At 44.9% G+C, this 15,557-nt stretch overlaps 1 protein-coding gene across 1 annotated transcript in view; it reads right to left on the reverse strand.

The window, feature by feature from the left end:
- LOC111158709 (protein phosphatase 1 regulatory inhibitor subunit 14C) overlaps positions 1-15,557 on the reverse strand; it is an 82,641-nt gene that overhangs the window by 53,106 nt on the left and 13,978 nt on the right. The gene's annotated exons all lie outside the window — the stretch shown is intronic.

Below are 15,557 nucleotides of genomic sequence, written 5' to 3' on the forward strand. Positions count from 1 at the left end.
AGACATACACCTCAGATTCAGAGTCTAACAAACGGTAAAGCTACAGAATTAGTTTCCATTTCAAAAGGCCCTTGTGGGGGCGCCTGGGTGGCTCAGTGGGTTAAAGCCTCTGCCTTCGGCTCAGGTCATGATCTCAGGGTCCTGGGATCGAGCCCCGCATTGGGCTTTCTGCTCAGTGGGGAGCCTGCTTTCCCTTCTCTCTCACTCTGCCTGCCTCTCTGCCTACTTGTAATCTCTGTCTGTCAAATAAATAAATAAAATCTTTAAAAAAAGAAAAGAAAAGGCCCCTGTGGCCAAGCCCCCAGGTCTAGACATGTACTGGGACTCTCCACACCAGGGCAGTCCCTCCTCCTCACTGCGAGGATGAAGGCCTCTGTGGGTGGTCCCTCCTCCCTGGGTCTCTTCCCATGCCTCCCACGCTGGCTTTACTCTCAGGACAGGCAGACCCCAAAGGCCTCTCTTCATCTCAAGAGGAAGTGAATCGGGAGGGTATTTTAGGAAGCAGAACAGAGCTTTGCAAAGGACTGCACTCATAGTAACAGGCAGACTCTAGAAAGCGAACAAGTGCAGCTGGCTGGCTTTCCCTGGAGAGCTCGCCCTGCCTGCGGCATCCGCTGTTTGGAACCCATCCTCCGGGAGGTACCTCCAAGAGGATCTAATTTTTCTCCTTTTCCGTAAATGACGAGTCACCTGTAAGATCTGAAAATCCGCATATCAGATGTGGATGCCTCCAGACCTCCCCGAGCTGGGTCAGGGTTGGAGAGAAATCACTAGGAGCCACACTCTCCTCTTGGGTGATCACTTCAGTGCAATCACACGGTAACCAATGGCACAAAGATCCTCTGTAGTATTTCTGGACATGGAATTTTGTATTGCCATGATAACTTTGAAAGCCAGGTATAATCTTATCTTTAATGATTCCCAAAAAACAAGAGAGGAAACAGAGAGCAATCAAGGTGATGCATCTATTACCATGGTTAGGTCAGACACACAGCCATCTCTTTGGTTGAGATGTTTCCAGTAGGTCTATGAATGAATCGCACTGACTTAAGTTGAAGAAGGGAGCTAAAGAGGCTCATGCATATTAGGAGAGTAACAAGTCTCCACCACTGTAACTCCTTTCCCCTCCAGGGATCTCCTAGAGTCTCCAGAGATCCTTGAGCTGGTCCTGCCCCTCTCTGTCATCCCACATAGGGCTCCCATTGACCCTGTGGCCCCAACACACTCCCCTGCCCACATGTGGTGTTTCCTCCAGGCTTTCTACATGAGCTGGGTTATCAACCAGGCCATCTGGATGCTTCCTTCAGCTAGGTCTCCCCACAAGGATCACAGGTGGGTCCGACACTGGTCACTGTAAGCCTTTCCAATATGGTGCCTGTCCCCTATCACAGGACACAGACAGGCAGGAGGGCACAAAACCTCCACACAAAAGCCCCACAGTATCTACTGGGGTGGTTAGGGGCCACCTGGGGGTCAGGAGACACACACACAAAGCCCTCTAGGAGATGATGGTCACAGCACTCAAGTTGTGGCAGAAAGCATGTTCATGAGTGGGGTAAAACATTAGACTGATGAGCAACCGGACAACTGCCCAGAAGAGAGGGAAGACGTAGACTGCAAAGAGAAGCCCATCTTCTTGGCTGGTGATGGGGTCTTGGTGGTGAGGTCTGTCCCCATCTCCTCACTGGGAGAGTCACTGGACAGGCGGGCCTCTGGGGTTCTGATGTAGGTCTGATCAGTCCCATTAAGGTAGCTCCCCCCACCCACACTCTAGCTCCCTCTGCCAGGAAGAGAGGGACAGGAATGCACAGAAAGGAGAAGAGAAAGGAAGCCTAGGCATGAAACCATTCCATGTTCACAAAGGCTCTATTGCCCGGGACACTCCACACATGACCCTGTGTTGTCAACAGAGAGAGGCGAGTCCTCCGTCACACTGGCAAGAATTCTCACTTCTTATCTACCAAGATAGTTCCCTTCCCAATATAAACCTGGCCTGAAGGCACCACTAAGACCCATATATAGGCCCAAATTATCATTTCATTTTCCATCTCTTCTTCCCAGGTTGCTTCACAGAAACAACAGGTAGAGAGAGAAGCAGTATATCTTAGTTCTTCCAGAACTTTCAAGATGCATCTCTTGAAGCAGAAGCTCATTACCATTCTGGCTGTCACACGGCATCTGGGAAAGGCCTGCTTCCTTTCCACTGAGTGTTAAGGCTGGCTTACTGGTGTCTGGAGGGCAATGTGGAGTCAGAAACTTCTAGAACAAAACCACCCAGAGATCGATCTTGGGAAGTAGGTCTAAGTTGTAGACTGGGTAACACCGACATTAGAATTTCTGGTACAGAGAAGGCAGCAAACAGGACATGGAGTCAGGAACACAGGAAGCCAGAAGCCAAAGGCTAGCTGACACACAGGGCAAATGTGGGCTACTTGCCTGGTGGGACTGCCTTAAATAACTGGCTGTCCCTAGTGATCCAGCTTCCCATTTCCCAGGATGGACTCATCAGTCAGTATGAAGCCCACTTCCTCACCCACAGGGTCCTCCACAGCACAGGATTCTCCTGATTCAGCCCCTCCTTCCAGTCCTCTGTTAGACAGACCTCTGTGGCAATGACAGGGGCCTGCCCTTCCATGGGTCTCACTCCCAATAACGCTTAAAAGAACATCTCATTTCTATGAAACGAAAGAGTGTGTCTGAATGGGACCGAGTTGAAGACGGTCACAAAACTCTGCCGGCTCCAAGACATGAATCCACTGATCCACCCAAACATCACAGGAAGAAACAGATTATGCATTCGACCAACAAGTCCTTCAAACAAACTAAGGAAGCTGTCACAATTACTGAGCCCAATTACCTACTCGGCACTTTAAATAAAACTGCACAGAGTGGGGCATCTGGGGGGCTCAGCGCGTTAGGTGTCTGCCTTCGGATGGAGCCACACCTCAGGCTCCCTGCTCAGCAGGGTGTCTGCTTCTCCCTCTGCCCCTCCCCCCTCCTCTGTTCCTGCTCTCTCTCTCTCTCTCTCTCAAATAAATAAATAAAATTAAAAAAAAAAAGATTGCACAGATAGAAACAGGATGTTGCTTTTCTGTCATCTCTTTGGCACCAAGACCTACAATCACGGGGAAAGGCTAAGTTAAACTGAATGATAAGTCACGAAGCCGGAAAAAAGACAAGAGGTGGTTGCCAAGGGAGCCAGACACAAATTGTACCAAGGGTGACCTGCCTCAAGCTTAGTTTTTAGGGGCAATTGCTGGCTTGGTAACTCAAGGAGGCCATGGGGCACCCCTGCAGAGAGGGCATCCCTCCACACTGTTCTGTCCAGATTAGCCAACAGGGTGGCTGAAAACATTGCATGGGCTCCCCAACCCCAACCCTCACTGGCCCCAGCCCCTCACCTCCTAGAGACCGACAGGGTCCCTCCTGTTCACTGCTATCAGGAGAACTCCTTCCCCAAAAAACCAGGTAATCAGTCAAAGGATAAACCTACAAGAAAGGGGAAAAAAAAAGAAAAGGGCAGAGGCATGTCGGGCCAGTACTCTAAAAACCCACAGTGGAGTTGTGAATTCTTCTTGAGCAGAGGAACTTATGACTTAGGTGTGGCAGCTCTGGGGATCCTGCTGCCAAAGAGAGAGAACCTTGGAATCTTCGGGACCCACCAGAGCAATTGCAACCAGCAAACCAAACATCAGTTAAAAATACCAGAGGTATGCTTGTGGTTAAACCGCATTACCCAAAACAGGCCACGGTTATGACATCCAGGTTTTATTTTAACTGATTCTAAGAAAAATACCAGCCTTAAACCTAGCAGAGTGAGAAGCCATGTGCTATGGTGACCCGATAACACATGGTTAGATGCTGTAAAATGATTAAGCATTAGAACAGAGAAAACACACAAAGTAGGAGTTCTGATAATGCCCTATCACCCCCACCCCCGGTCCTGGGGGGACCAAATCCCCACCCAGAAAATGCCAGAGCAACTTCCTTGCATTTAGAAATCCTCCACACTTGGGAGCTTGCCTTTATTTGGATTTTTAATTGGTAAAGTATTGTATTACAAAGGAAGTTACTAAGCAGTCCTAAAGAGCAAGAAGTTAAAGATTTATAAAGGCTCACACTGGCAATGAACTCACTTAGAAAAAAAAAAAAAGAGAGACACTCAGCACATCAAAGTTCTGTAGTCTTCGTAAATGACCTCTGACCTCACAAAAAGAGGTGAGTTCTGAGGCCACTGTGACCCCACTGAAGGAGACCCAGGAGATCCAGCCCACAGGGGACAGTCCTTCCTGCCCACCAGCTCCTCTGTGCCTCTCAGTGAGTTACTGATCTCTCTGTGCCTCGTTCCTACCCTTTTAAAATGGGACTGATGAAAATATGCGCCTCAGATGTTTGTTAAAAGGGATGAAGAGTTAATGTGGCAGGTGGGGGGGGGCGCTAGGTGGCTCAGTCGGTTAAGCGACTGCCTTTGGCTTGGGTCATGATCCTAGGGTCCTGGGATCGAGTCCTGCGTCGGGCACCCTACTCAACGGGGAGCCTGCTTCTCCCTCTCTGCCTGCTGCTCCCACTGCCTGCGCTCTCTCTCTCTCTGTCAAATAAATAAATAAAATATTTTAAAAAAAGAGTTAATGTGGGAAAGGCCTTAGAATTGAGCCCAGAACCTAAATAAACATGGATGCCCATTATTAGTGTTGGTTTGGGTTTTATTTGGTCAAGAGTGATTCAATGCCACAGCAGCTCCATAAGCAAAGTTTGAGCCATCAATAATATCTTTCAAATAGAATGAGACACTCTTCACTATTTATTTTCAAATGATATTCCAGGAAATCACACTTACTTAAAACACATTTATTCACCTGGTTCCCCCAACCTCCCACCCCCCCACCTCTTCAAACCCTTCAGATTGTTTTTCAGAGTCCATAGTCTCTCGTTGGTGGGGGGGTGAGAGGTTGGGGGAACCAGGTGGTGGGTATTAGAGAGGATTGCATGGAGCACGGGGTGTGGTACAAAAACAATGAATACTGTTATGCTGAAAATTAAAAAAATGATTAAAAAAAAAACAAGGGATATTACGAGTGAAAAGGAGAGGAATGGTTAGGCGTCAGAGTCAGAGAGATACTATGCTGTGTCTTTGGAGGTGGAAGAAGAGGCCACAAGAAAAGAAATTCCAATACATCTACGAGTTGTAAAAGTCAAAGAAACAGATTTTCCTCTAGAGCATCCAGAAGGAACATGGCCCTGCTAACATCTTAACTGTAGTCTAGGAAGAACTGTGTGGACCACTGACTAAAGAGAATGAATCTCTGTGAATTGTTTTAATCCATTGTCTACGATAACTTGTTATGACAGCAGATAGGAAATACACAAGCGAAGGAAGTGCAAAGAAGGGATCACATTTTCAGCCGGAGCAATAGAGGAGATTTTACTGAAGGAAGAAGCACTTGTTGACCTTGGATGGGACCGTGACCTTCAAGTGAGGTAGTGCCATGAACCAATGGGCAGAGCAGTGGCTGTGAGGCATGTGTTGAGGTTCTTGTGAATGGCTGCATTGGCCATCCTGGGGACGTGGGAAGAGGAGCTTGGTGGCAGGACTGGGCAGGGACGGCAGGACTTGGAATTGGGAACCCGGGCTCGAGGTGGAGTTACCTTGGAAGAGTCCAAGCTCAAGATGACCTAGTGTATTCTGGGAAACGTATCTGCAGTCATGTCTAGTGGGAGAAGGGAAGGGGGAGAGCATTTAAGAGGAGGAAGAGACGTGGCCATGGGCACTGAAAAGTGGGGTGGATGAAAAACTGGAGGCCTGATGTGTAATTGTTCATTTACTCATTACAGAGAAATCTTCTCCAATGAAGACATACAAATGGCTATCAGACAGATGAAAAAATATTCATCATCACTAGCCATCAGGGAGATTCAAATTAAAACCACATTGAGAAAAAAAAACACATTTATTCAACAGAGACTGTACACTGGACTTATAGTGTTATAAACCAAAGTTTATAATACACTATAAACCAAAGTTCCCTGAAAAACAGTATGGAGGTTCCTCAAAAAGTTGAAAATAGAGCTACCCTATGACCCAGCAACTGCACTACTGGGGATTTACCCCAAAGATACAAATGTAGTGATCCGAAGGGGCACATGCACCCCAGTGTTTATGGCAGCAATGTCCACAATAGCCAAACTATGGAAGAGCCCAGGTGTCCATCAACAGGTTAATGGATAAAGAAGATATGGTGTGTGTGTGTGTATATGTATACACACACACACACACACACACACACACACACTACACAACAAAATATTATGCAGCCATCAAAAAACTGAAATCTTGCCATTTGCAATAACATGGATGGAACTAGAGGATATTATGCCAAGCAAAATAAATCAACCAGAGAAAGACAATTATCATATGGCTCACTGATATGTGGAATTTAAGAAACAAAACAGAGGATCATAGGGCAAGAGAGGAAAAAATAAAACAAGACAAAACCTGAGAGGGAGACAAACCATAAGAGGCTCTTAATCATAGGAAATAAACAGGTTTTCTGGAGTTTCTACCCACCTCCCCCTCTAGCAAACCTGTTTATTTCCTATGGGGTAACCGGGTGATGGGCATTAGGGGAATTAGGGAGGACATGTGATATAATGAGCACTGAGTATTATATAAGACTGATGAGTCACAGATCTGTACTTCTGAAACCAATAATATATGTTAATTTTTTAAGTTAAAAAAATAATAAAATAAAAAATTAACCAAGTTCCCACCCTCTAGGAGCTTACAGTCAAATTGGGAAGATTAGATGCACACCCATAAGAAATCACACACACAGGAAGCATATGGTAAGTGCCAGCTGAGAGATAAAGCCTTTATTTTAATTGATTTATAAGTATTAATAAGGCTGGGTAAACAAATTGATTTCAGTCTAAAATGAAAAAAATAACTCTTGGGAATGAGATTTCGGTTTGGCTTTGGAGGATGAGTAGAATCCTCACTAAAAAAATGGAAGGGTTTGGTGAAGGAATGTGGGAATGGCATGAGCAAAACTCATGGGACCATCTTGAATTTGAGACGAGAGACTGGAGTGCTCAAGAACTTAAGGTCCACAGTTAGACTCTCTCAGTCCAAATCCTTGTTCAGCTACATACTGGCTGTGTGACCATGGCCAGTTACTCCCGTTTCTGTGCCTCAGTTTCTAACTGGTCTCCCTCATAGGTACTGCCCTAAAGACTGAGTAAGATAAATAATGAAAGAACACAGTTCCTGCACACAGCAGGACTCAAGGTTGGCAACTGTGAGACAGGAAGCAATGTTGGGGAGGCTCCCAAGAGATCCCCCTGTCTGCAGAAGAGGGCCAAAGTAGAATCTGGGAGGTGGTGCAAAACCATGTTGGGAGGGTTAGAAAAGAGGCTGTGAGGAGCTCAGCTTTCAGCCAGAGAAAGGTCTGAGCTACCTCACAGGGGCCCATTTTCTGATGGTTCCCTGCCAGTTCTGGGCAGCTCCCAAGAAGGTCAGAGAATCTGGGGACAGGAATCCAACAATAATATGCCAGGGTCCACAAGTGAGGTAGTAAGTAGCTGAGGCTAAGCTCAGGCACTTCCATGAGAATCGAAAAGAAGGGCGGGTATAAGGAACTAGATTAGGTGGCTGAGAGTGGGTGGAACATGAGAGGAGCCAACAACAAACACCACCAGATGCGATCTGATAGATCCTGGATTAGGTCCTGCTAGAGAAAAAGGACATTAGTGGAAAAAAAACCAGGGAAATAGGAATAAAGACTGTGGTTGAGCTAATAGTATTATACCAGTGTTGACTTCTTGGTTTTCATAAATGTACATGAAAAGATGTTAACGTTGGATGTACCCCAGTGACAGGGGAACAGGAAAACTCATCAGTGTCTCTGCAACTCTTCTGCAAATCTAAAAGTACTTCAAAAACAAACACAACCCAGGTCTGTTGGGGTGATTCACCACACCATCAATAAAAAGAGGGAAGCCATAGCAAGTGCCAGTTTGGCCTTAAGATGATTTGACTGAGTGACACTAAGAGCAATATGGCTGACGCTAAACCAAAGAGATACCCAAGCATGGGATGTGAGAACCTGACCTCACCCCCACATCTGGCCACCCGATGAAGCTGGATGAATCTGGCCTTTTAGGGACACGGAGTAGCCTGACTGTCCCTTCAGATTCCTTGCCGGGAGCCAGTCTCTGTACCCATTACGCACAGCACTCACACACCCACTGCTTTCCTGTTACAGAACTGTGCCCACCAGGAGAGATGTCAGATAGGATTTCCAAAGAATTTTATCTTCAGACTAAGGAGCTTCTATTTTGAGGCCCATAATAAACCAAGTCTTCTTAAGGAAAGAAGAAATATCCATAACACCAACTCCCAATAGCCCAAAGGAAGAAGAATCACAAGCTGGTGAGCAGAGCAGAGCTGGGCTTCAGATTCAGGTCTGCCTTAGTCTGCAGGCCGTGTCCTTCCCACCACACCACAGGGCCCCATAGGGGAAGTCTAGTGTGGTCTGCCGCATTAACAAACACACACCAAAATACAGCTTTACAGAAGAGCTCCACCACATCATAAAGGCACCAGTGCCCCAGGGTTAGAAAGATCTAGAAGGCTGTCTGGTATCATTAGCCCAAGAGAATCAAATATTTCCTATCTATAGGAAATTGAAATATTAGTTCTGAATGTCAGAAATACCATATAATGAGTATATATGGATATATATATAGGTTTTATATATATACACACCTATGAATATATAATAAGCCTGTATAATAAATATCCTTTATAGATGGGTGTTGAAACAGTAAAATAAACTCTTCATCAAAGAATCGGAACTACAAACCACCTACCACATAACAAGCACTAATAAACATTTGCTGATTTTACTTAATGACATGGAGGTCTTTGAATGAATCTCCCCCCAATAAAACAAGTCCTAAATAATGAAATCAGGAATCATGTTCTTTTCATGAGAATGAAGCTGGAGAGCAACAGGAGAAAGACACTAAATTCCAGGGATGGTTTGGGGTGGGAAAAGCCCGTGTCCCTCCACCTTCAAGCGCAAAGGTCAGCGGTAGATTCTGTACTAGGACATGAGAAACCCAAGCGGCGGAAGCCTGGGACTATCCTTTCACTGGCTGTAGATGGAATTAAAGTGGCAGGTGAAGAGGTCAGAATGGATGGGGGGGGGTCTCTCTTAACTACAGGTTTCTGGGATTCTCTTCGAGAGCTGGTTGGACTGTGGTTATGCTCGGATAAGATGGCATCGTCTCCCTCAGCTACAAGGGGCTGAGTACGTGCTGGAGACGGCTCACAGCTGACGAGAGACAACTGTTAACCTTCCAGGGATTTTATGAGCCAACTACCAAGCACAGCCCTTGAAAATTAAATTATATAAACATACAAGGAAGTTAGTGACAAGTAAAATAAAGTTAATAAATGCTCAAAATTTAGCACTTTTTAATGACTTCATTACCTTTCACTCCCGTCTACACTCCGGAGGTTGCTTACATCTACTGGGTCTGTATAGAGAAAATATTCATCCCTGCTCCACACTTGGTGACTTCACAATGGTAGCCTGAGATCAAATTGGCAGGGGTGGGGGTGGCTAATCCACACCAACAAAAGGCACAAATGCTATAAATCAGGGTTGGTTGGTTGGTTTCCTAAGAACCAGCTGTTGAACATTTACCAGCAACCCACTGGATACCTGTGTCCTTCGGAGACAAATGGGAAACTGCACTGTGTTGGGCAGGGGTGGGGGAGGGGAGGAAAAGCAGTTGGGCAGGGGAGGTAGGTGGAGGGACCAGGGTAAGGAAGGGTGGGGAGAGAGAACAGCAGGAAAGAAAGCAAGAAGAGCGAGACAGAGAGAGGGGGAGAGAGAGGAAGAGAGAAGGAAGACAGAGAGAGAGAAAAAAATATTTACTATCCTGAGGAAAACAATGGATCTCTATAAGCAAGTTATTTTAGGTAAACAACGCTGGGCCTCTTTTTCTGAAAATCTCTCTAACACATTACTCATGTGTCTGCCTTCTGAAGCAGAGGCTACCAACAGAATTAGTATTTTCTTAATGACTCAGGTCAGCCCTGTGAGCAGACATTCCTTTGTGCTGCATTACCCTCCAGGCCACTGGCACGCATGGAGCTCTTTGTCTTCTGTGAGATGGCTCCAATCTTCTGAGCTTTTTATAGATTCTCTGTCAACCCCTCACCGTCAGGCTGTCAGCTGTCACTTGGAGACTTTCTCCCAGTACTTCAAGCGAGCAGCATGGTGTGCGGCTTCTAGAGCCTGGTGAGCTAAGAAGTCAGGAGGCCAAGCTTGTTGGAATTGTGGCTCCAGGAAGAGTCGACGTGCTCTCCCCAGCCCAAGACCTTCCCCAAGAAATGAAAACATAAACTCCAGGGCAGCTCTTCAGGATCTCGAAGTCCCCCATCTGCCTTCTCCCGGGTTCTTTGCTGTGTTTGAAATGGCTGAGGTCACAGAATTAGTGGCCTTGGGATAGCTGAGGTTTCACTAAATATACAACACGTTCAAGGAGAGAAACTAAAAACAGAGCCGACGTTGACTAATATGAAAGCAAATAAAAGTTCTATCAAGTAAGTGACAGTCAATAGCACAGACACCTTGTTCTCTTGCCAGTCTTTGCTTTGCCTGAGGCAGAGGGCAGAGCCAGCCATGACCCAGCTCCCCGGCTGTCTCTTCCAGCGTCCAAAAAGGGCTCCGAACAGGTGGAACTGGAAACCATCAGAAACAGGCAGCAGCAGACGAGAAAGAGCTGACAGGGGCAGCCCCACCTTCCAGCAGCTAATGCTGAGGGCTGGCCCCAGCTTAGACCATCTGTCCACCCCACCACTCCTCATGAACACCTCTGGGGGGAGGCAAGGAGCAGAGAGGTCCTGTGATGTGAACCAGGGCCCTACCATAACCGAGCAAGATGGCGGCCGTGGAGACGCCATCCATAGACAGGCCCCCTGATGGACAGGTACCAGAGCAACAGCAGCCCTCAGCATGCCCCCCATTTGTAGTGCAATCTGATGTAAGGACAACTGACTGGCCCCTTCTGGGCACAATGCCAGCCTCCAGAAAACACACGTCTCCATTACACTGGATGTGGTCTTGGGGCTGGCACTAAATTCTGAAAATAAGGAAAGCATTTAACTGCTCATTGAATCCACTAATAGTGTGCTTTTTTAAAATAAATAATGTGCTTTTAAAAAAATTTAATCACTTTTCTTTTGTAGGGTTCAATTTGTTTTAAAATATTCTGATAGCAATATAAAAGTTCTAATGCTTAGGCCTATTGCCTGTTTACCCAGACTGTCATACACAAAAAATTTTAAATAACTAGAATAGAATAAGCTATCCTAGCAATAGAAGAAAATTCCAAAAATTGCCCTTCTTGTACTGAGTATTTAACTTGTAAAGAAAGAAGCATTTAGTTTATAAAGAAAGAAACAACAAATATTCTAAAATTAAAAATGGAAACTCTGGAAGGAATCCCATTATTTAATAGTTCTCCTTTATGCCTGGTACATAGTAGACCCATAACAAATTTTATTGGGTGGCTGGCTGGAGGGTTGAAAAGATACAGTACTACCGACTGGACGGTCTGAAGTTAACTGACCTTCCCTAGGACTTCCACCAGCAGGATGAGTACAAAACCATATTGGGGCATGTTGAAGAAACACAATTAACTAGTCAAGTAAAGTCTTTTCTAAAATGAAATCTGAGTATCTTTTCTTTGAGCCTGAGCCTAGAGATTTTAAATGCACTTGTCTAAAGGCAAGTTCAGACCTGCTCCTTGAATAGTTGATATTTACTAACCATTTACCATTTTAGTGCACGGGTCACCGTGCCAGGAAATGAAAATGGAAGTATTGTGAGCAAGACGGGAAGGCTTAACCCAACATTAAGACACACTCAGCAGAATCTGTAACAGACCCACAGAGATATGGTCCCCTGATTTGTGACAATAGTGCACTGGACAGAGGATGACACTTAATGAATGGTACAGGGTCAACTGGAGGGGAAAAAATGAATCTTGATCCCTACCTTATATCATAAAAATCAATTTCAGGTAGATTACAGATCTAAATATAAAAGGTAAAACAGCGAAGCACCAAAAGATAACATACAAGAACATCTCCATGGCCTTGGAGCAAAGATTTCTCCAATAGGATGCAAAATGCAGAAAACTGGTAAACTGAACAATATTACTATTAAAAACTTCTATTCATCAAAAGACAATATTACAAGAGTGAAAAAAAAAGGCAGCTCACATTGTGGGAGAAAATACTCAAACAACACGTTATTTCTGACCAAGGACGCTTATCTAGGATGTATAAAGATTAGTAGCCAGGATTCATAAAAATCAGTAAGACAGACAACTCCACTCAATGTTTTACTTTTCAGTGGGCCAAAGATTTGAACAGGCACTTCCCAAAGAGGATCCCCAAAGTATCAAAAGCATATGAAAAGGGGCTGAACTTTCTAAGTCCTCGGGTAAATGCCAACTAAAACCCCAATGTGATGGTCTCCCTAAGAGTGAAAGTGAAAAAGAGAAAGCACCAAGTGTTGGCAAGGACGGGGGGAAACAACTGGTCGTCTCCTATACCTCAGTGGGAGTGTAAGCAGTCTAATTACTCTTGGCTGACATATATACAATCCTCTGGAAATATACAGTCTGCAAAGCCGAACATATGCACTCCTACTAAGCCAGCAATCTCGCCACGATGCATAGAACCCAGAAGAAACGCAGGCATATGTTCACCAAAAGACGTGTGGGGTAACGTTCACAGCACCTCGATTCAGAACGGCCCCAAACTGGAAACATTTCAAATGCCCATCAGAAGCAGAACAGATGAAAAAGAAGTGTGACGCACTCACACGTGGAATACGGGATGGCAACTAAAATGAGCAAACTTCAGTTACACATACACCCAGGGCCTTTGCACCGCTGCAGTCATCTCTCATCATGGAGGTCCAGGTGCCCGTGTGACTGCTTGCCTGGGGAGGCCCTTCCTTGGTCCCACCAAACAGGCCACAGAGCACCCTTTATCCCCTCGGCCTGTTCTGTTTCTTTCACAGCACTTCTCCTGAGCTGAACCTACTTCGGTTTCCTCACTGTGTTTTTGTTTGGAGCACAGACTCTTGGCCTCTTTGGTTCACTGCAGGGTCCCCGGCACCTGGGCCCTGATGTCTGGCATAGTTACCCAACTGATCTGAAGCTTATATCCACAGAACAGCCTGCATGCAAATGTGTGTATCGGGTGTATTTATAATTGCCCAAAACCCGAAGCAACCAAGATGTCCTCCAACAGCCAAATGGACAATAAAATGTGGTACATTTATACAATGCGACATTATTCAGTTATAAAAAGAGCTGAGCTACCAAGTCACAAAAAGACATAGATGATTATTAAATGCCTATTGCTAAGTGAAAGAAGCCAGGCTGAAAAGGCTTTATACTGTCTGGTTCCAATTCTATGCCCTTCCAGAAAAGGCGCCACTACGGCAATGCTAAAAAGATAGGTGGTTATCAGGGGCCTGGGGAGAAGCAGAAAGAGCTGAATGGGTGAAGCACAGGAGACTTTTTTACGGCGATCATATTATTCTATGTGATATTATTTTTTATTATTAATTTTTAATTTTTTAAAGTTTTCTATTTTTTATTAACATATAATGTATTATTAGCCCCAGGAGTACAGGTCTGAATCATCAGGTTTACACACTTCACAGCACTCACCATAGCATATACCCTCCCCAATGTCCATAACCCAACCACCCTCTCCCTACCCCCTACCCCCGGCCACCCTCAGTTTGTTTTGTGAGATTAAGAGTCTCTTATGGTTTGTCTCCCTCCTGATCCCATCTTGTTTCATTTATTCCTTTCCTACCCCCCAAACTCCCCATGTTGCCTCTCCACTTCCTCATATCAGGGAGATCATATGATACTTGTCTTTCTCTGATTGACTTATTTCGCTAAACATAATACCCTCTAGTTCCATCCACGTCACCGCAAATGGCAAGATTTCATTTCTTTTGATGGCTGCATAGTATTCCATTATTATTCTATGTGATATTGTGAGGGTACACATGACACTCTGCATTTGTCGAAACCCAGAGAACTCTATAGTGCAAAGAGTAAGTCTTTCATATGCACATTAAAAAAAAATCATTTAGGGGATTGGGGGATCTCAGGAAGGGGTGCAGAATGTGACAAACCAATCTTACCAAGGACACCCTGATTCCCCAAAGCGTTACCAGTGCTTAGTCGGCAAAGGTAAAGAATAGAATATGAACAAAATTGTTAGCTTACTTTTTCCTTAATTATTTGCAATTAAAAATAAAAACCTCTTGGCTGCCTCAGAAAGGGGAGAAGGCAAAGCCCCAGAAAAGCTGCTCTTAACATGGTAAAGATCTGTGACAGGGAGTCCTTTCCTCACAGGTGAGGACAGGCATACCCATGCCCACCGCTTTTTTAAAAGAACCGTAGATTTCTCACATAAGAGGAATGCATTCATTGGTTTACATACATTGTAAACAAAATAAAAATTACCCATAATGACACTAAAAACACTATTAATATTTATTACCCATCTTTGCAGTCCTTTTTCTAGGCACATATGGAAGATAACCTATGAAAAGGATTTTGATCCAGAATGAATGTTATATGATAATAGATATATTATCACTTAACTCACATGCAATAATTCTCTTGAACTGAAAAGGTAATTCTCTTGAAGCAGCCCAGCAACATTTTTTATCCCGAGGCACTGGCAAGGTTATTCCATAATCATAAATCCTGGTGTGTGACCAAAATTTTCAACCATGGCCTAAGCCCCCTCAAAAAAAAAAATTTTTTTTTTTTTTTTTTTTTTTTTTTTCAAAACAAAAACTTCAAGAGCCTCTGTTCTCTTTTTGGCCAAAGAATGTATCTTTACCTTGAGTATTTGTAATAAGAAGGCTGAATTGATTATGGCAAAAAGAGCAGAGATGTTGCTAATGGTTCATAAATACCGCGCGCTTCTTCTGGGATGATTTTTTTAACGTTATTAATCCTCAAAACATCCCTGAGAGGGCTAGATCATTTAAAAGGGGGAAATTAAAGGAAGCCAAGGATGACGACTCAGAACCATACTGTGAATAAAGGCAGGTGCAGGGAGCCTGCCTCATCCTTCTGGGCAGACCAAGCCCATTTCTGCCCCAGGGAGATGTCCCATCTCCCTTATAATGCAATGCCCCGCACCAGGCCGGGCATCTAGGCATTTATTTTTTTTAAGATTTTATTTATTTACTTATTTGTCAGAGAGAGAGAGCGTGCACAAGCATGGGGGGCAGCAGGCAGAAGGAGAGAGAGAAGCAGGCTTCCCGCTGAGTAGGGAACCCGATTCGGGGCTCCATCCCAGGACCCTGGGATCATGACCTGAGCCAAAGGCTTAACCCACTGAGCCACCCAAGCCAGGCATTAAGCATTTAAAAGAAACCCAAGGTCAAAACTAATGAGGGGGTCACCTGGGTGGCTCAGTGGGTTAAAGC

Source organism: Enhydra lutris, unplaced genomic scaffold (assembly GCF_002288905.1).
Source record: "Enhydra lutris kenyoni isolate GAN:26980312 unplaced genomic scaffold, ASM228890v2 scaffoldscaffold62, whole genome shotgun sequence".
NCBI classification, from domain to species: domain Eukaryota; kingdom Metazoa; phylum Chordata; class Mammalia; order Carnivora; family Mustelidae; genus Enhydra; species Enhydra lutris.